General features: G+C 33.9%; 1 long non-coding RNA gene across 2 annotated transcripts in view; it reads right to left on the bottom strand.

Moving 5' to 3' along the window:
- Positions 1 to 20,716, bottom strand: part of LOC134810359 (uncharacterized) — a 291,828-nt gene that overhangs the window by 156,205 nt on the left and 114,907 nt on the right. The window lies entirely within an intron of this gene.

Raw genomic sequence — 20,716 nt, 5'->3', positions numbered from 1 at the left:
TTGACCTGCCTTACTGATAATAATATAGCAACGGGTACTTTTTGGTTGCTTACTTTGCCACGGGCTTTTTGCATGCATTATGTTCTAATTCTAATCCAATTCTTCAATCTAGATACTATTATCCCTATTTTACAGATGACAAACTATTTACATTTACTTAATTTAACTAGATATCTCTGTTTATTGATATTCAAATTATTACCATTATAAAATGCCACAGACTGCAATTAGAATACAAATACAATGTAAACAAAACATAAAATATAATAGCTATTAAAATTCTAGAAATACTATGGTTCGACTTCCATAAAAAAATATCAAACCTGTTTTCAAGACTTGGATAGATTCAGTCATCAAAGTGGTGGGTCTAATATTAAGTTACAGAATAGCCATAGGTATTTGTGTTGGTTCAGTGGGAAAATAGCTTTGTTGTAATAAATTATCATTGGACAATTTCAGGATAATTACTAAGTAATTATTCTGGTAATAAGCAAATATAAGGCTGAAAATTAAAGTTCATTATTGGTCTTCAGAATCATAATCTAAATTATTTGGGTTTAGTATGGTAAGTTAAGGCAGTAACACAAAGGTTTATTTTTCTTAATATAATTTCTAAGGAACAAAATACTATTTAATTGTATATCATAATGTGATGTATTCTACATGCTCCATGACTTCAAAAATAGAGCAAATGAATACCAAATCCTGATAAAATATTTGGGAAAATATACACAACACTGCAGTGTATTTCTGTGTGTGTGTGTGTGTGTATATGTGCATGTGTTTGTGTGTCTGGGGTGTTCACAGAAACAGATGTCAGTTTTTATGTTCGGAATAACACTATGAGATTAAGGTAACATCTCTAAAATGCAAGTGCTTAGCAAGGTAATTCATCATAGATTTATGGTGATGACTAAGTGATCTAGTACATGTAAAGTACCCTTGAATAATGCCTGGAGCATGTTTAGGTCACAAGAAATGTTAGAAAGTATTACAATATATGAAATTATAATTTAATGTTCATTATGAAAAAATACATTATCTAATATCAATAACCAATGTATGTATTCTCTGCTGTAATTACACACAAATGTTTAGTGTGGTTTAGATTGTTTTCTAATGGACTATTTGGCTTCTCAATAAGCACCATGAGTTTTGAAATTCAGTTGAGTTTATTAGCTGCATTTATTAGCTGAATAAACTTGGGCAACTTAAATAAAATTTCTGATTATTAATATGTTCATTCTAAAATACAGATTATACAGCAACACTGTGAGCATTAAGTAACAGTAGGGTACAGTGTTGATGACGTGCCTTGGGGATTCAATAAGTAAAAACTATTAATACTACTACTAACAATGGCAAATCATCCAGTCTCCGGTGAAAATACAATATACTTATTTGTTAAATGCATATGGGTATTTTTCAACCCAAATACAATAAAATTTTAAGCTAGTGAATATTGTGATCTATGCATTTTACGTTAAAAAACATTCCCCTCAGCAAAGATCACAGGGAGACATCCATAAAAGGTTTTGACAAACACTTGTTAAAATACTGTTTACCTAAATCTTTTCTCTAAGATCTGACAAATATGCACAACACCTCATAATCTACCCCTTAGGGATTGAAGTCTTCTTGTCTTGAATTTCAGCCAGTACAGGAAACCAACCTCCAATGTATCTAACTTATGATTAGCAAACCTCTGGTTGAATGTTTTGATAAGTGTAAACTATTACTTTTCCATCTGTTCCTTTTTCAGGAATACAGTTACATTTCTGAAAGATTATTAATATATTTGGCAATATTATAACTCTTCATATCTACTTCCCTTTGGCCAAAATATATCACGATTTGCATTTTTCTATTATGGGATTTACCACATTGCATCTTGCATCTTCTTTTTGCATGTATTTCTTATGCAGTAGATTTGGAGCATTTTGAAGGCAAGAACCAAATGATAGCTTCAATTTTGTTCCCAAACCACATAAGATTTCTGACATGCAATAGCTGTTTAATAATGTTATTGAATAACTGAACAAAGGATTCTTTGTTCTAAAGCCACATATAAGAGTTTACACCTTGTTTTGCATGACGGACATCAAAAATCTAATACCAATTCCACTGTTTCTCTCTTAAAATATTAATTTTCAACTGCTTTTAATGTATGACTCCAAAGCCTATGTCAACTATTATTCATCTCATATCACTTACTTTTATTATCCAAACTTCTTTTTTTTGAGTGACAACAAAAAGCCTTAATTGAAATAAAGAACATAGGCATGGGCAAGGACTTCATGTCTAAAACACCAAAAGCAATGGCAACAAAAGACAAAATTGACAAATGGGATCTAATTAAACTAAAGAGCTTCTGCACAGCAAAAGAAACTACCATCAGAGTGAACAGGCAACCTACAAAATGGGAGAAAATTTTCGCAACCTACTCATCTGACAAAGGGCTAATATCCAGAATCTACAATGAACTCAAACAAATTTACAAGAAAAAAACAAACAACCCCATCAAAAAGTGGGCGAAGGACATGAACAGACACTTCTCAAAAGAAGACATCTATGCAGCCAAAAAACACATGAAAAAATGCTCATCATCACTGGCCATCAGAGAAATGCAAATCAAAACCACAATGAGATACCATCTCACACCAGTTAGAATGGCAATCATTAAAAAGTCAGGAAACAACAGGTGCTGGAGAGGATGTGGAGAAATAGGAACACTTTTACACTGTCGGTGGGACGGTAAACTAGTTCAACCATTGTGGAAGTCAGTGTGGCGATTCCTCAGGGATCTAGAACTGGAAATACCATTTGACCCAGCCATCCCATTACTGGGTATATACCCAAAGGACTATAAATCATGCTGCTATAAAGACACCTGCACACGTATGTTTATTGTGGCATTATTCACAATAGCAAAGACTTGGAACCAACCCAAATGTCCAACAATGATAGAATGGATTAAGAAAATGTGGCACATATACACCATGGAATACTACGCAGCCATAAGAAATGATGAGTTCATGTCCTTTGTAGGGACATGGATGAAATTGGAAATCATCATTCTCAGTAAACTATCACAAGAACAAAAAACCAAACACCACATATTCTCACTCATAGGTGGGAATTGAACAATGAGATCACATGGACACAGGAAGGGGAATATCACACTCTGGGGACTGTTGTGGGGTGGGGGGAGGGGGGAGGGATAGCATCAGGAGATATACCTAATGCTAGACGACGAGTTAGTGGGTGCAGCGCACCAGCATGGCACATATATACATATGTAACTAACTTGCACAATGTGCACATGTACCCTAAAACTTAAAGTATAACAAAAAAAAAGAAATAAAGAAATATTTGTTTTATTTACTTATTTTCAACTTTTATTTTTGATTCAGGGGGTAAATGTGCAGGTTTGTAACCTGGGTATATTGCATAATGCTGAGGTTTGAGGTACGAATGATCCTCTCACCCAGGTACTGAGCATAGTGCTCAAAAGTGAGTTTTTCAGTCCTTTATCCCTTCTCCACCTCCGCTTTTAATAGTCTCCAGTTTCTATTGTTGCCATCCTTATGTCCCTGTGTACCCAATGTTGACATCTTTATGTCCCTGAGTACCCATTTATGAGTGACAACATGTGGTATTTGGTTTTCTGTTCCTGCATTAATTCGCTTAGTATAATGGCCTTCAGATACATCCACATTTCTGCAAAAGACATAATTTCATTTTCTTTATGGCTCTATAGTATTCTATGATATATATGTACCATATTTTCTTTATCCAATCCACTGTTGCTGGGCATTTAGGTTGATCCCATGTCTCTGTTATTGTGAACAGTGCTGCAATAAACATACAGATGTGCATGTCTTTTGGTAGAATGATTTATATCACTTTGGGTATATACTCAGTGGTGGGATTGCTGGGTCGAATAGTAGTTCTTTTTCAAGTTCTTTGAGAAATCTTCAGACTGCTTTCCACAATGGCTGAACTATTAAATAATTTACATTTCCACTAATAGTGTATAAGCATTCCCTTTCTCTGCAAATTTGCCAGCATCTGTTCTTTTTTGACTGTTTAATAATAGTCATCTGACAGGTGTGAGAAGGCATCTCATTGTAGTTTTGATTTGCATTTCTCTATTAGTGATGTGAAGCATTTTGTCATATACTTGTTCACTGCTTGCATGTCTTTTTTCATAATTTATTATGTTTATTGCTTATTGTTTGTCTTTCCCATTAGACTGTAAGCTCCATGAGAACAGGAATTTGTTTTTTTTTTTTTTTTCTTGCAGTATTATGAGTACCTAGAACAGTACCTGTGCTATAGTAGGTACTCTAAATATTTGCTGAATCAGCAATTGGGCGATGTCCAAAGTGAAGTGTTTTTTTTTTAATTTTATTTTTTATTATACTTTAAGTTTTAGGGTACATGTGCACAACATGCAGGTTTGTTACATATGTATACTGTTCATGTCTTTTGCCCATTTTTTAATGGGATTGTTTAATTTTTGCTTGTTCATTTGTTTAAGTTACTTCTAGATTCTGGGTATTAGACCTTTGACAGATGCATAGTTTGCAAATTTTTTCTCCCATTCTGTAGGTTTTCTGTTTATTCTATTGACAGTTTCTTTTGCTGTGCAGAAGCTCTTTCATTTAATTAGGTCACACTTGTCAGTTGTTGTTTTCGTTGCAATTGCTTTTGAGTCCTTAGCCATAAATTATTTCCCAAGGCCAATGCCCAGAATGGTGTTTCCTAGGCTTTCTTCTAGGATTCCAGGATTTCTTTCTTTCTTTTTTTTTTTCTCTTTTTTTTTTTTTTTGAGACAGGGTCTCACTCTATCACCCAGGCTGGAGTGCTGTGGCACAATCACAGCTCACTACAACCTCTGCCTTCTGGGTTCAAGCAATTCTTATGCCTCAGCCTCCTGAGCAGCTGAGATTACAGGTGCACACGACCACGCCTGGCTCATGTTTTTATATTTTTCGTAGAGACAGGGTTTCACCATGTTGGCCAGGCCAGTCCTGAATTCCTGACCTCAAATGATCCAGCCACCTCCACCTCCTAAAGTGCTGGGATTAAGGCGTGTGCCACCACGCCCAGCCTTCTTCTAGGATTCTTATAGTTATATGTCATACATTTAAATCTTTAATCCATCTTGAGTTAATTTTGGTACATGGTGAAAGATATGCATATAGTTTCATTCTTTTGCACATGGCTAGCCAGCTATTCAAGCACCATTTATTGAATAAGGACTCCTTTCCTCATTGCTTGTTTTTGTAAAAGATCAGGTGGTTGGAGGTGTGTAGCTTTATTTATGGGTTATTCTATTCTATTCTGTTCTGTTCTGTTCTGTTCTGTTCTCTTCTATTGCTCTATGTGTCTGCTTTTATACCAGTGTCATGCTCTTTTAGTTACTTTAGCCTTACAATATAGTTTGAAGTCAAATAATGTGATGCATCCAGCTTTGCTCTTTTTGCTGAGGATTGCTTTGGCTATTCAGGCTCTCTTTTGGTTCCATATGAATTTCAGAATAATTTTTTCCAACTCTATGAAAATGACATTGGTAGTTTGATAGAAATAGCACTGAATCTGTAGATTGCTTAGGGCAGTACTGCCATTTTAACAATATTGATTATTCCAAATCCATCAGCATGGAATGTTTTTCCACTTGTTTCTGTCATCTATGATTTCCTTCAGCAGTGTTTTGTAGTTCTCCTTTTAGTGATCTGTCACCTCCTTAATTAGATGTATTCCTATGTATTTTACTTTTTTGCAGCTATTATAAATGAGATTACATTGTTGATCTGGCTCTCAGCTTGAATGTTATTTGTATGCAGAAATGCTACTGATTTTTGTGCATTGATTTTGTATTCTGAAACTTTACTGGCGTTGTTTATCAGTTCTAGGAGCCTTTTGGTGGACTGTTTAGGGTTTTCTAGGTATCAAATTATACTGTAAGTGAAGAAAGACAGTGTGCCTTCTTCTCCTATTTGGAAACGTTTTATTTCTTTATTCTAACCGATTGCTTTGGTAAGCACTTCTATTACTCCGTTGAATAGGACTGGCAGAAGTTGGCATACTTGTCTTCTTCCAGTTCTCAAGGGGAATGCTTCTAGTTTTTGCCCATTCAGTATGATGTTGATTGTGGGTTTGACATAGATGGCTCTTATTATTTTAAGGTATGTTCCTTCAATGCCTAATTTCTTGAGGGTTTTTATCATAAAGGGATGTTAGATTTGATTAAGAGCTTTTTTTTTGCGTCTATTGTGATGATTTTTGTTGTTGTTGTTGTTTCCAGTCCTGTTTATGTGGTGAATCATTTTTTATTTATATTTGTTGGACAAACCTTGTATCTCAGGAATGCAGCCTACTTAATCTTGGTGAATTAACTTTTTGATGTGTTGTTGTATTAAGTTTGCTAGTATTTTCTTGAGGGCTTTTGTGTCTATGTTCATCCAGGATATTGATCTGTAGTTTTCCTTTTGTTGTGTCTTTGACTTTGATATCAGGGTGATGTTGACTTTGTAGAATGAGTTAGGCAAAAGTCCTTCCTCCTCAATTTTTTGAAATAGTTTTGTAGAATTAGTGCCAGCTCTTCTTTGTACATCTGGTAAAATCTATCTGATCCAGAGCTTTGTTTTTTTCGTTGGTAGTTTTTTTTTTTTATTATTGATTCAATTTCAGAACTTGATATTGGTCTGTTCAGTGTTTCAGTTTCTTCCTGATTCAATCTTGGGAGACTGTGTGTTTCCAGAAATTAATCCATTTCCTCTAGATTTCCTAGTTTATGTGCATAATAGTTTCTGAGGATCTTTTGTATATCTGCAGAATCAGTAATGTCATCTTTGTTGTTTCTGACTGTGTTTATTTGGGTCTTCTCTTTTTCCTGGTTGATCTAGCTAGCAATCTATTGATTTTTGTTTATCCTTTAAAAAAACAACTTTTGGTTTCATTGATTTTTTGTATGGGTTCTGGGGTCTCAATTTTGTTCAGTTTCACTCTGATTTCAGTTATTTCTTTTCTTCTGCCAGCTTTGGGGTTAGTTTGTTCATGTTTTACTAGTTCTGCTGGTTTAATGTTAGATCATTAATTTGAGATATTTCTATCTTTTAGAGGTAGGTGTTTAGCACTATAAAATTTCCTCTTAACACTGCTTTTGCTGTATCCAAAATATTTTGGTGTGTTGTTTCTCTATTTTCTTTCATTTCAATGTTTTTTTTTTAATTTCTGGATGAATTTCATTGTTTAACCTAAAGTTATTCAGCAGCAAGTTAATTTCCATATAGTTGTGTGGTTTTGAGAGATCTTCTTGGTATTGATTTCTATTTTTACTCCATTGTCACCAAAGACTAAGGTTGGCATGATTTCTATGTTTTAGAATTTATTAAAACTTGCTTTATGACAAAGCATGTGGTCAATCTTGGAGTATGTTCCATGTGCAGATAAGATCAATGTATGTACTGCAGGTGATGGGTGTATTCTGTAGATGTCTATTAGGTCCAATTCTTCAAATGTGAAGTGTAAGTACGGAATTTTTTTGTAAGTTTTCTATCTCAATGATGTGTCTAATGCTGTCAGTGGTCTGTTGAAGTCCCCCACTATCATTGTGGGGCTAAGTCTCTTTGTATATCTACAAGTACTTGTTTTATGAATTGGATCCTCCAATGTTAGGAGCATATATATTTAGGATAGTTGTCTTCTTGTCAGATTGAACCTTTTATAATTATGTAAAAAGTCCTTGTTTGTGCTTTTTTATTGTTTTTGGCTTAAAGTCTATTTTATGTGATAGAAGAATAGTGACCTCTGCTCTTCTTTGTATTCCATTTGCGTGGTAGATCTTTCTCCAGCACTTTACTTTGAACCTGTGTGTGTCAATACATGTGAGATGGGTCTCCTAAAGACAGCAGATGGATGGGTCTTATTTTTTTATACATCCTGCCACTCTATGCCTTTTAAATGGGGATGTTTAGACCATTTATATTCAAGGTTAACATTGATGTATGAGGTTTTATCCTATCTTGAAGTTGTTAACTGGTTACTTTGTAATTTTTGTTACGTGATTGTTTTATAGCATCTTCAGGCTACGTACTTAAGTGTGTGTTTGTGGTAGCAGGTATCGTCCTTTTGTTTCCATGCTTACAACTCCCCTAAAGATCTCTTGTAAGGCTAATCTAGTGTTAATTAATTCCCTTTGTGCTTTATTGTCTGGTAAAGATTTTATTTCTCCTTCATTTATGAGGCTTACATTGGCAGGATATGAAATTCTTGGTTGGAATTTCTTTTCTTTTGGGAGGCAGAGGTGGGCAAATCACTTGAGTCAGGAGTTCAAGACCAGCCTGGCCAACATGGTGAAACCCCGTCTCTATTAAAAATACAAAAATTAGCCAGGCGTGGTGGTGCACACTTGTAACCCCAGCTACTAGGGAGGCTGAGGCAGGAGAATCACTTGAACCTAAGAGGCGGAGGTTGCAGTGAGCCGAGATCATGCCACTGCACTCCAGCCTGGGCAAAAGACTGAGACTCCATCTCAAAAAAAAAAAAAAAAATATATATATATATATATATATATATATATATGCTGTAAAAGACCCCCAATCTGTACTAACTTGTAAGGTTTCTGCTGAGATGTCCACCATTAGCCTGGTGGGCTTCCCTTTGTATGTGATCCGAACTTTTTCTCTAGCTTTCTTTAAGATTTTTTCTTTAGCATTGACCTTGGACAGTCTAATGACTATATCCCTTGATGACGTTCATTTTGTACAATATCTCACAGGTGTTCTCTAGAATTTTTGTATCTGGATATCTACTCCTCTAACAAGATTAGGAAAGTTTACTTGAATTAGTCCCTCAAATATATTTTCCAGGTTGTTAACTTTCTCTTTATCTTTCAGGAATGGTAATAATTCATAGGTTTGGTCACCTTACACAATCCTGTATTGCTCAAATACTTTCTTCATTTTTCTAAATTATATATTTTTAAATTTTTGTCTGACTGGGTTAGTTCAAAAGACTGGTCTTCAAGCTCTGAAATTCTTTCTTCTGCTTCCTCTATTGATAAGGTTTTTGATCATATGTTGAAATTCCTTAAGTGAGTTTTTCAAGTCCAGAAGTTCTGATTGATTTAAAGATGTTTATCTCTTCATTTTCTGAAGTACTTTAGAAGTTTCTTTGTGTTGCTTTTGAACCTTTTCTTGGATCTCATTAAGCTTCCTAGCAATTCATGCTTTGAATTCTTTATCTGTCATTTTTGAGTTTTCATTTTGTTTAGGAATCATTGGAGAACTAGTGCAGGAGGTGTCACTACATTCAAATTTTTCATGATGATAGAATTCTTGTGCTGATTCCTTCTTATCTGGAGATGTTGGTATTGATGTTTTGAGTGACTCTGAGACAGTTTCAGATCATGGATGAGGTCTTCACAAATTTTGGTGAGATACAATTTCTCTGGCACCTTTTAACAAGGCATTCAGCCTATTTCATGTTCTATCAAGTTCTGATCCTTCTCTCCATGTTGAGTTTATTTTTTTTCACATACCACACCATCTTTGTAATACATGGGGCAGAATAATGAATTGATCATCCTTAGCCAGGTGTAGTGGCTCATGCTTGCAATCCCAGCACTTTGGGAGGCCACGGCAGGAGGATTACTTGATCCCAGAAGTTTGAGGCTGTAGTAAACTATGATCACACCACTGCAATCCCGCCTAGAGGACAAAGTGAGACCAGTTCTGCAGCCCTTGAAGTTGAAGATCAAAGCACTGGGAGATTCAGTATCTGGTGAAGGTCCACTTCTGTGTTTGTAGACAGCTTTTCCTCAGTGTCTTCACATGACAGAAGGGGCAATAAATATTTATTTAATGAACTAAGCATGACTTTCTTCATATAGCTCTTTTATTGTCAGAAAATCCAAGTTTATTTGAAATTTTTTCTTGGCTATAACATTAACAACATGATGTTTTTGAAAATAATAAAACTTTACTTGTAACCAATAAAGGACAACATTTTGGTTATCTATTAGCATAAATGTGTAAATATGTTTCTGGCCGCAAAGAAAAAAGATGAGTTGACAGTTAGTGTTCAATTTTTTTCTTCTCTATTTACTGATTTGCTTAGTAACATACAATGCAGGGATAATACTACTACCTTATGGACTATAAGTCTAATTAAATAAATTAATATTTACAAATAGTACTTTGTGTATTATAAGCACTATATGTTATAAATAATAAAATTAAACAAAAATAGCATACACACATAAGCATGCCGTATACATACCATTGAGGTTTTTCTACCTATCAAGTAATTTGGGAAAATTGTTTTCATTCATATATTCATAACTAATATTTACCTACTAATGGATAGCTTTCCTATAAATCCATACTTATTTTACCACACTTGCTTTAACATTGATATAAGAAGAATAAAGAACTAAAATACTTTGTATTCCAAAATATACTCCTAAAATAGAATATAATGTTTCCCTTCAAACAGAATTTTGATTAACATGGACACAAAAATCCTTCGCAGAATATTTTTAAAAATAGAATATGACAATTTATAAAAATATTATACACCAAGGAGTTTTTTGAAGGTTCAATATTGAAAAATGTATTATAATTCTTTATGGAGCTGGCTAAAAAGAAAAATTGCATTATTATATTTATTGATCAGAAAAAACAAATGACAAAATTTGACACCCATTCACAAAAACTCCCAGAAAAATAGGAATACAGGGGAACTTCATCAATCAATAAAATGATCTATGAAAAACCTGCTGCTAACATTATTTTTAATTGAGGGGGAGTGAATGGTGACCCACTAAGATTAGGAATAAGGCAAGTATGTTCATTCTCACCACTCTCATTCAATGTAGGGCTGGAAATTCTAGTTAGGGCAATAAAGCAAGAAGAGGAAATAAAAGGCATACAGATCAGAAAGAAGTAAAACTCTTACTATTTGCAGATGACCTGATAACACAGAAAATTCATGGTGGTTGCTAAAGGCTGTGGGCTAGGAAAAATGGGGAGATGCTGTTCAAAAGGTTCAACATTTCAATTATGCAGAATAAATAAGTTCTGGAAATCTAATGTATAGCATGGTAACTAAAGTTAATAATTATATATTGTATATTTGAAAATTGCTAAGAGAGTAGATCTTATAAATTCTAACTGAACACACAAAATATAAATGTGAGTTGGTGGACTTGTTAATTAGCCTGATTGTGATAATCACCTCATAGTGTATACAAATATCAAAACATCATGTTGTTCACCTTAAATATATATATATGTCAATTATACTTCAATAAAGCTGAAGACACATAAAAGTTAGCTACATTTTTATATATTGGCAATGAGTAAACAGACACTAAAATAAAAAATACAATGCCATTCACAATCATTCAAAAGTGAAACACTTAGGTATAAATCTAACAATACATTTAAAGGACTTGTATGCTGAAAATTGCAAAACAGTGACAAAGAAATCAAAGAGCTAAATAGGGATACATGTTCATGATTGAAAGACTCAACATAGTAAAGATGTCATTTTCTCAAATCGATGGGTAGGTTTATGGAATTCCTATCAAAGTTTTAGCAAGATTTTTTATAGATATAGACAAGATTATTCTAAAATATAAACAGTTAAGCAATTGGAGAAAATCCGATGGTGTATATGTGCCACATTTTCTTAATCCAGTCTATCACTGTTGGACATTTGGGTTGGTTCCAAGTCTTTGCTATTGTGAATAGTGCCACAGTAAACATACGTGTGCATATGCCTTTATAGTAGCATGATTTATAATCCTTTGGGTATATACCCAGTAATGGGATCGCCGGATCAAATGGTATTTCTAATTCTAGATCCTTGAGGAATCACCACACTGTCTTCCACAATGGTTGAACTAATTTACACTCCCACCAACAGTGTAAAAGCATTCCTATTTCTCCACATCCTCTCCAGCATCTGTTGTTTCCTGACTTTTTAATGATCACCATTCTAACTGGTGTGAGATGGTATCTCATTGTGGTTTTGATTTGCATTTCTCTGATCATGGATGAAGCTGGAAACCATCATTCTAAGCAAATTATCACAAGGACAGAAAACCAAACACCGCATGTTCTCACTCATAGGTGGGAACTGAACAATGAGAACACTTGGACACAGGGTGGGAAACACCACACACCGGAGCCTGTTGGGGGGTGGGGGGCTGGAGGAGGGATAGCATCAGGAGAAATACATAATGTAAATGACGAGTTGATGGGTGCAGCAAACCAACATGGCACATGTATACCCGTGTAACAAATCTGCATGTTGTGCACATGTACCCTAGAACTTAAAGTATAATTAAAACAAGAAAGAAATTGGAAAAAATCTAGATGAGAGAATTTGGTGAAAATTTATATTTTCCAAATATTTGTAGGATTATTGTCTGGAAGAGGGGCCAAATATGTTCTCCATGTTTCTAAGATATGAAACTAGGTTCTGTAAGAGAAAGAATTATGTGAAATTATATGTTAGATTAAAATAAAGAAGTTCTTCGCATGTCAGTCATAAAGTCAAAGATAGGATAGACCTCCCCACCAGTAGACAAAATTCAGTTGTGAGTCGCCTTCCTAGGATCATAATAAAGAGAATATTAGCATCAGATCAAGAAATAAACTGACTACAAAAAGTCACTTCTTATCCAGATACAACTCTAATGTCATGATTCCAAGTCAGAAGAGAAGTAGGGTAGTGTTATCTCTACTTTAGAGTTGGACAGTATGAGATCTAGAAGATATAAATACATAAATAAGTGTTGCTTATAGTACTAATGAAAGCATCATAAAATAATCATGATTTATCTGTATGATTGAGTCCTCAGCAAATTATCATACATGAAAGGAATTCTTAACATTTTTTCCCAAGCTGTATTTTCTTTATCTTATTTGAACTAGCAAAAAGATTTTGTATATACTTGCCTTTCATGGACAGATGGACACCTAGCTTTGAGAAGAATAATGGTGTTATGTGCTCATTCCATGACTAGCTTTTCACATATTGTATGCAGTAATATACTTTTCTTGTCTTTTTCATTTGTATTATCCTTTACAGCTATCTAATCAATTGTTCTTCATGAACATTATTATATTATTGAGTTTTCTCAGGAAACATATTTATAAAGTAAATGTGCTGTTTGATGAATAAAAATGTAATAATTACTATAATTACTGTCCATGTATCCACTAGGTTAATAATTGAGTATCAATTTGAAAAGTTTAATCTTCTAATTTATATTTTCCTCCATGGACCTTATTTTTGGACATTGTACTAAATTACCCTACATTTTAACTCTCTAATATCATCTTCTAAAAGTTTGGTTTCACAAAAAGTATTTTTCAAAGCTCTATACACATTATTAAATTGTAATAGGAACGATAGAGATTAAAAAGTAATCTCAGTTCCATGACTGCAGTGAATTAGAAGGCATAAAAAATCAGTAGGCACATGGGAGAAATAAAGATTAGTATCTTTATTTGACACAGTTACAGTAAAGAACTGTAGGATTCTAGGATTATTAACCTCAATCCTCCATTATAATAGAGTCATCCATAACATTTTGAGGAAAGAATCTTCACACTACAAAATGTAGTTGTTGAATTTATTTTTCTCTTTTTGTTTTTAAATTGTTTTATCATTCCCCCCCAAAATACCTCAATTTCACTTAATATTTATAAAACATAAAAGTAATTCACTGTAATTTTTCTAATGTTCCCAATCAAACAATAAATCCTCTTATAACTTCACAATACTGAATATGGATGACAATTTCAACTTTTACTTTCCATAAATGTTCTCCCCACTTGCTCTGCACTCCTGCACACCTCTCCACATGACTCTTAGGGAGAAAAAAAGAAAACCTACGTGGAGTTTATTATTTGTTTAGATGCCTAGCAAAATGCCAACTATATTCTTTTGTTCAGATATTAATCCACTCAAGTAAATTTACAAGCGTAACATTTTAGTTCTCTTTTTTCTCCATAACTCACCCAACCTTCATGTAATGAAATCATACTCAAACCCCAAACCATAAGTCCAAAATTAATAAGCATTCTCATCTAATTTAGTCTTAAAAATGTCTCCATACACCTGATCCAATTGTTTTTGAAAAGCTCAGGCTTTGTGTTTTGGAATCTTCAATTATATTTAAAAAGTAAAGAGGAGATTTTAAAGGGCTTGATCAGCTTGTCTTATCCTCTTTGATTTGCCTTAAAATTTCTATAAGCAAAAGGAAAACTATTAGATGAACCATGACACTCCCATCTTTTTGCAATTTATAAGGGAGAGATGAAAGTGGTGTAAAAAATTACTTCCATCCTAGAAAGTACTGAATGACTAACCTAGTTTTTGTCAAGACAGAGGACTATGTTTATACACGTTAGAGCTGCTACGCTCCATCTTTCTGAAGAGTTAATTATCTTATCAGTCCTTCTCGGTTATCTACTTACTCTAATGTTCACATATTACCAAACAGGATGATTCTCAGGAAAAAAGTACACTCAGAAATTCACAGGCAAGTGTAACCAGATCCATGATGCTGTATCTCCTAGTAATCAGTGAGTTTACCCAAAGGAGTTGGCTCCATCTTTCACGTATTTTAAAAATAATCCTAAATAACACCAAATACAGAGATTAATTGCCAGAAAATCATGAATTCAAACCTGAATTTCATGCATGGTTAGGACAAAGGAAAGAACAGTTTTAAAAAAAATAAGATAGAATAAACAAATTTGGATAATGATGAAAGGGAGAAGAACAGGAAGGGAGAGGAGAGAGAAGACAGGGGGAGGGTCATGGGGGAGAGAAAATGTAGAGATAGCAGTGAAAGGAATACACAGAAAAAAAAAGCAAGGCATAGTGTACTTCCTTCTCTAAGCCAGATGTAGCTGCCTAGGGTCAGTCAGAAATCAGACCTCATATCTTCAACCTCACTAGAGCTAAGATAGGATATTTAAACAACTAAGAAACATTTACACAAACACATCCTGTGGTTCACAATCTTAAGTGACCAGCCCACTTGGTAGGAGCTTGGTAATTTGTTGATTTGATTCATTCAAACTAATATCTAATCTCCTTAAATGTTCTTTAAATACAAACTAAACTTTCTACTTTGGAGTATATTCATGCCGTCTCCCTACCCTCAATCAGAAAGCAACAATGGAAGTGTGCTTCACACTTGGCAAAGACTGCTGAATGAAACAATATGTGATGGATGTTCTCAAGGACTTGCAGATAACCCATCTCTGCATTGTTTTGGTTTCCATTGCTTGGTTTTTATTGATTGTGCTTATTAGGCATATAATAGCTTAATAGCAGTTTAATGACATCAAACACTTAAGAGGGTTACAAAAAAATTCCTAGATAACTCAATGTATAAAGAGACATTGTTGGGGAAAGAGTTCAATGACTTAATATAAATTCTTTACTCTTTATTATGGCCCATGAAGGGGAGCGGGGGGAAGTGTTCTCTGGTATGTGCAACAGGAATAGTTTCACTTTTCCAAAATAATGATTTTTGTTTTCATCTTCTGGATTCCAAGAATCATGTAGCACTTTGTATTTCCCAATTTATTTTGGCTGCTACAAACACTGGACCAAATTTATATCATCCAAAGAGCAAATATTTTGGATAACAATCTTACTTCTGGCTTCAATGATAATTCAATATGGAATTAATTTTCATGGTTGCCAAATCTGTTATACAACTTAGTGGAATGTAAATGGGAGGCAAGGAAGGTATCGTTTGGTGAAAGCAGAGGGTGTAGGTGAGAAATAAGTATTTTAGCTAAATGATACTGGCCTAATCATGTTCTCAGTGTTTAAGCCTTATCTTTATTCTAATCAATTTTAAACTGATTTTACAGAATTAGAATATAATTTTACATCAGAGATGTGATAAGCTGAAAGTAACAAAAAGCCATAAAAACATAGTCTTTCAAAAAGTAAACGGTTTATTTTCTTATGCAATATCATGTCCAGGGTTTAGTAACCCAGAGCTGGTGTAGGCTCTGTCTGTCTTCCTAAGCAATGTTTTTTATGTGGTCTATTTTTCAGACACATGTAAGAGAAAAGACAAAGATAAAAGGGTAGTTTTCTATAGGGACTTCTTTCTATACCTCATTGGCCCAAACTGTATCACTAGGCCGCCCCTAACTGCAGAGGAGGCTGGGAAATCAAGTCATTTTAAATGTCTACTCTCCATTAAATGAAGATAAATAGAAAGGGGGTTAGACAGGGTAGAAAATGGGCCCCAAAATTATGCACCAAATTTTGTTACTATGTTGTTTACCTGAGGAAAATCTCACAGGGACTATCTAAAAATGCAGTACACACGAAAAAAGTCAACAAGGAAGAAAAATTGAAAACATAAGAATGTATATTATATTCCTGCAAGCAATCGGATTTTATTTATATATATCTTTATCCAAATAATTTATTTCTAGTTTAAGTTTGCATATTTTCTAAAACATTGGCAGTGGCTTGGAGATGACTGTTTAGTATGACATACAATGACATCTGAAGTGAAAACTGGTCTTTGAGTTTAAAGTACTGGGCTTCATTTGATTATATTACTTATTACTTGGATGATTCATTATACATAACATTTCTGAGTCTCATTTTTCTCATCTAGAAAAGTGTAAAAATTTCTGCTTCAAAAAATTCTTGCGACCATTATATGAAATGTAATATTTGAAAGTGCCTGGCATATAATATATGCTCAACAAATGTTAATTTCTTTCCAAGTAAGATTTGAAACAGAGGCCATGAGACTATTCATGCAAAATAATCAATTTTAAAGAACAATTTCTAAGTTGTCTTCTGTGTAGCAAAGAAATCTAGGATAAAAGGAAAAAATCTAACCTAAAATGTAAGCAACATTCTACACTAGGTACAAAGCTAAGTATTTTATACATTTTATTAAGTTATCTGTAAGTTAAAAATTTAATACATCATAGTATTCTTTTCTTCATAGTATGTAAATGCATAAGATAAAATGTTTACCTTATACCCCTTAAACAACCAAGGAAAACACAAATTCATATTTGTGCATTTACAATGACACCATATTCCTTTTTTCCATTGTGGTACCTTCATTGCAGCTGATGAAAGCTATACCACGTCCCTCTGGGAAGAAAAGAAATTCTAAATAGCACATCATGACACAGAGTTTCAGAAAAGAAAAATAGGTTCCTGAAAATATATCATGAAATCAATATATTTCCACAAGTGACCAGCTTAATCACCCAACCCTCCAGTCAAAAGAATTCCAATTGAAATGCTGTACTGCCTCTCTCTCTTCAAAACTGAATCTACTCAACAGTACATTGACCATTTTATAGGAGAAAGTAGATCTGGAGAGTTATGTATTGACTTGAAAGGAGGGCATTGCAAGTCTAGCCAGAAGGCTGCAATGCCTGTGCTTAGAAGTAATCAATAATTTTTAAAAATCACACTCATAGTTCTAGCTATGTATTTCTGTCAAATATATTATGGTGATCCTTTACATCCTATGAACTACACAAATATAACAAAAATAATTTTTCTACTGGATAAAGGCACTACTTGTTTTTGTTTTCTTTTTGAGGTTTACAAGCCACAAAAGTTACAATTTCATGTTCTTCCAAAAGTAAAAAAGAAATCTTTTTCTACTATAATAGGGTCTAGGAAAACATCATGAATTCTAGTGGAATATTATATGTATATGAAATATGGAAAGTTCTTTTACAAGTATCTTTTGCTCAGGATTTCTTTCACTGTACTCTACAAAACTACTTAATAGAAATAAAAAAACACCATTTTGCCACTTTTCTTTCTCAAAAGGAAAGGTGAAATGACAACCAGTACAACTGAGGCAAAAGTGAACTCTCACGATTTCATTATTTGCTTGGCAAAACATATGTGCTGCCTGCCACAGCATCATTCTTTCTATAAAAGACAGACTATTACCTTTTCCATATGACAAAAGAACTCTTCTCATTTCTGAAATTGTTCCAGAAATACCATGTGGCTATTTTAGTTGGAGACTCCCCTCTAGGAGAGTGATGTATGGTCTGCAATATCCTCTGTTTGGAGCTTATGTTCTGATAAAGAAGATGATAGAGACAATAACTCTTCATTGTTTCTTTATCAGAGTTGTGTCTCTGCACTCTGTCAAATACTTCTGTGTTATGTACTGCTAATCTGACAAAGTCTATCTATTACTTTTTTTAAATTAAGCCACGAGGTTGTTTTTGAGTCTGTAAGTCTAGAGTTAAGACCCAAACAACCACATAAACAATAACAAACATTTCTTTCAGTAATTCCTTGCATTTGACTTGTATTCACTTTATTAATTTCATTGGGGGTTAAGCTGTTCATTTTAAATTCTTCACATCTTTGCACCAAATTAATGTAGACAAGCCTTTCAGCAATAACAGTTACTTTGCTTTTATTACAGATATCAGCTCTGACACACTCCCAGCCTTTGACCTTGGACGGGTTGCTTAACCTCTCTATGCCTTAGTCTTTAGTAGTAAAAATGAAGATCATTATAATCTTTATATGAGATAATATAATGATTATATTGACATATTGTGCTATAGCTCTAATTAGGAGAGCAAAAATCTTTAAAATGTTTATTTCTATCATCAGAAGGAAAAAAAGCAAGAACTCTCTTCAGAAAAAAAAAAAGAGAGAGAGATAGAGCAGTTTTATCAACAGCAGAGAAGATTTCAGTGTCTACATATGTCAGAACGATTTGGATCCAGTATACTTGGAGTGGGGGTTATAAACCATGTCAAAAAAGACAGGCAAGGATGGACAGACATTTGAGGATGAAAATGTGGTGTCCTTAAAGCAATTTGGATTTTAAGCTGCATGAGAACACTGACCAAGGGACTTAAGGAAACACCAATAAGATCATTTTTGTATTGGTAAAAGATTTTTCAATGTATATAGGGTGATGCAGGGGAATACAAGACTGGAGAGTTGGACAGCAGCTGGTGAACCGCTGCCATAGTACAGACACGATAATCAAGTCATTTACTGAAGCACAGGGAATGAGGTTGAAGATGAGAATGAGGGGAGAGATTTTAAGAAGACAGAATGTACAGGACTACATGGCTGATTTGGTGTGAGACATAAGGAAGCCCAGGAGCACTGGGATACGTGCATCTACAACCAACGAGAAATTTGTGCTGAAGTTCAGATTTGGGAAAAATTTGGATCACATCATGGGAGCTGCTAAGCTTCACCAGAGAGTGTATAGTGAGAGGAGTTTAAAAATGATGTCTAGAGGACAGAAATATCTTTACCCTGTCCTCTTTACCCCAGAAAAGAGGCAAATGAACTGGAAGAAAACTTCAGATAAAGTATGAGAATCTCAGAAAAACTGGTGTGGTGAAAGTTCTGAAACTCAGCCTGAGGAACTTACCTCATCAGGAACTAAGGAAAATGGTGTTAGATTAGGATATAAAGGTTTCAGCAGTGGTAAATTAACAAAAAAGATAGATGGGCCATCACGGCTGAGGCTTCATATGTATAAGAAAACGGGGAGGACTAAAAGAAATTGAGATGATAATTAATCTGAGAGAAGTCAAGCTAAACAAACATGATTTTATAACAATTATCATATATGCACATGCAGATCTATATACTTGATATAATTATGATTAAATATTAAGAATATTTAAGAATTATTAAAATTGCCTACAGTTCTTGACAAAAATATTTGAAGCCTACTACAGAGAGCTTATGAATTAATTTTCTTTTTATTAGTGGTTACTTAGTGTTCTCTGTTTCTCTTCTATTATGCTAACATTTTGCTTTTGATGTTTAGAAATATTGCAATGAATTTGATATAAAATATCTCAAATGAATAGGTAACAAATAAAATATTGATGTTAGGCTTGTTAAGTATCCCAAAGAGAAAACGCAAAGCTATTTCATAAAAGAATAACTAATGGAATTCTACTCAGATGCTTACAGTGAATAGATAATGTATTATTTCTCAGACATCAGATGTAGAAGCTATAAGATTTTTTTCACAATTCTTCATGGAAGGAATACTTAATATTTGTAGCATAAGCACCCCCAAACCCTCTATGAGTCCAGCATATATCTAATCAAGAGAAATGCCAGTAATCAAACTGAATTTAATATGCTGCACTTCCAGGTTTACTCTCTTGAACTTTCAGTGTCTCTTTACAGAAATATTGCAACATTTACATGGGTGTTAGAAGTTACATTTACCAGAGAAATTGTTTAAAAAGTGAATGGATACCATCCATTTGATCTGTTTGGCTTGTTGGGAGTAAGTGTAAATTATATACGAAAATAATTCACCAGAAAGCAGTTGAGAATGGGTCAAGTGCTGGAGGGAGGTCAAAGGGGAGGAACTCCACAGTGGTAATAACCTTGTAATAATATGTGTGTCCTAAAGAGAGACACTGTATTGGGAATGCAAAGAAGGTGGGGAAGATGGAGAGAAAATATGAATCTTCAGATGCAAGACATCAACTGAAATTTATTCTGGATATTTTTACATCCTATACTTGACAAATAAGTGCCTCAAAAAACAAAAGTTGAGAGGGAGAAGAGAAATATATGTCATGATATATCTTTCATACTCTAAAGTGAACTAATACTTTATAAATAATTTAAAAACAAATAAAAATTATTA

This window comes from Pan troglodytes, chromosome 5, assembly GCF_028858775.2.
Source record: "Pan troglodytes isolate AG18354 chromosome 5, NHGRI_mPanTro3-v2.0_pri, whole genome shotgun sequence".
NCBI lineage: Eukaryota > Metazoa > Chordata > Mammalia > Primates > Hominidae > Pan > Pan troglodytes.
Note: the sequence above shows the minus strand (reverse complement) of the source record. Positions and strands in the feature narration are given on the sequence as shown.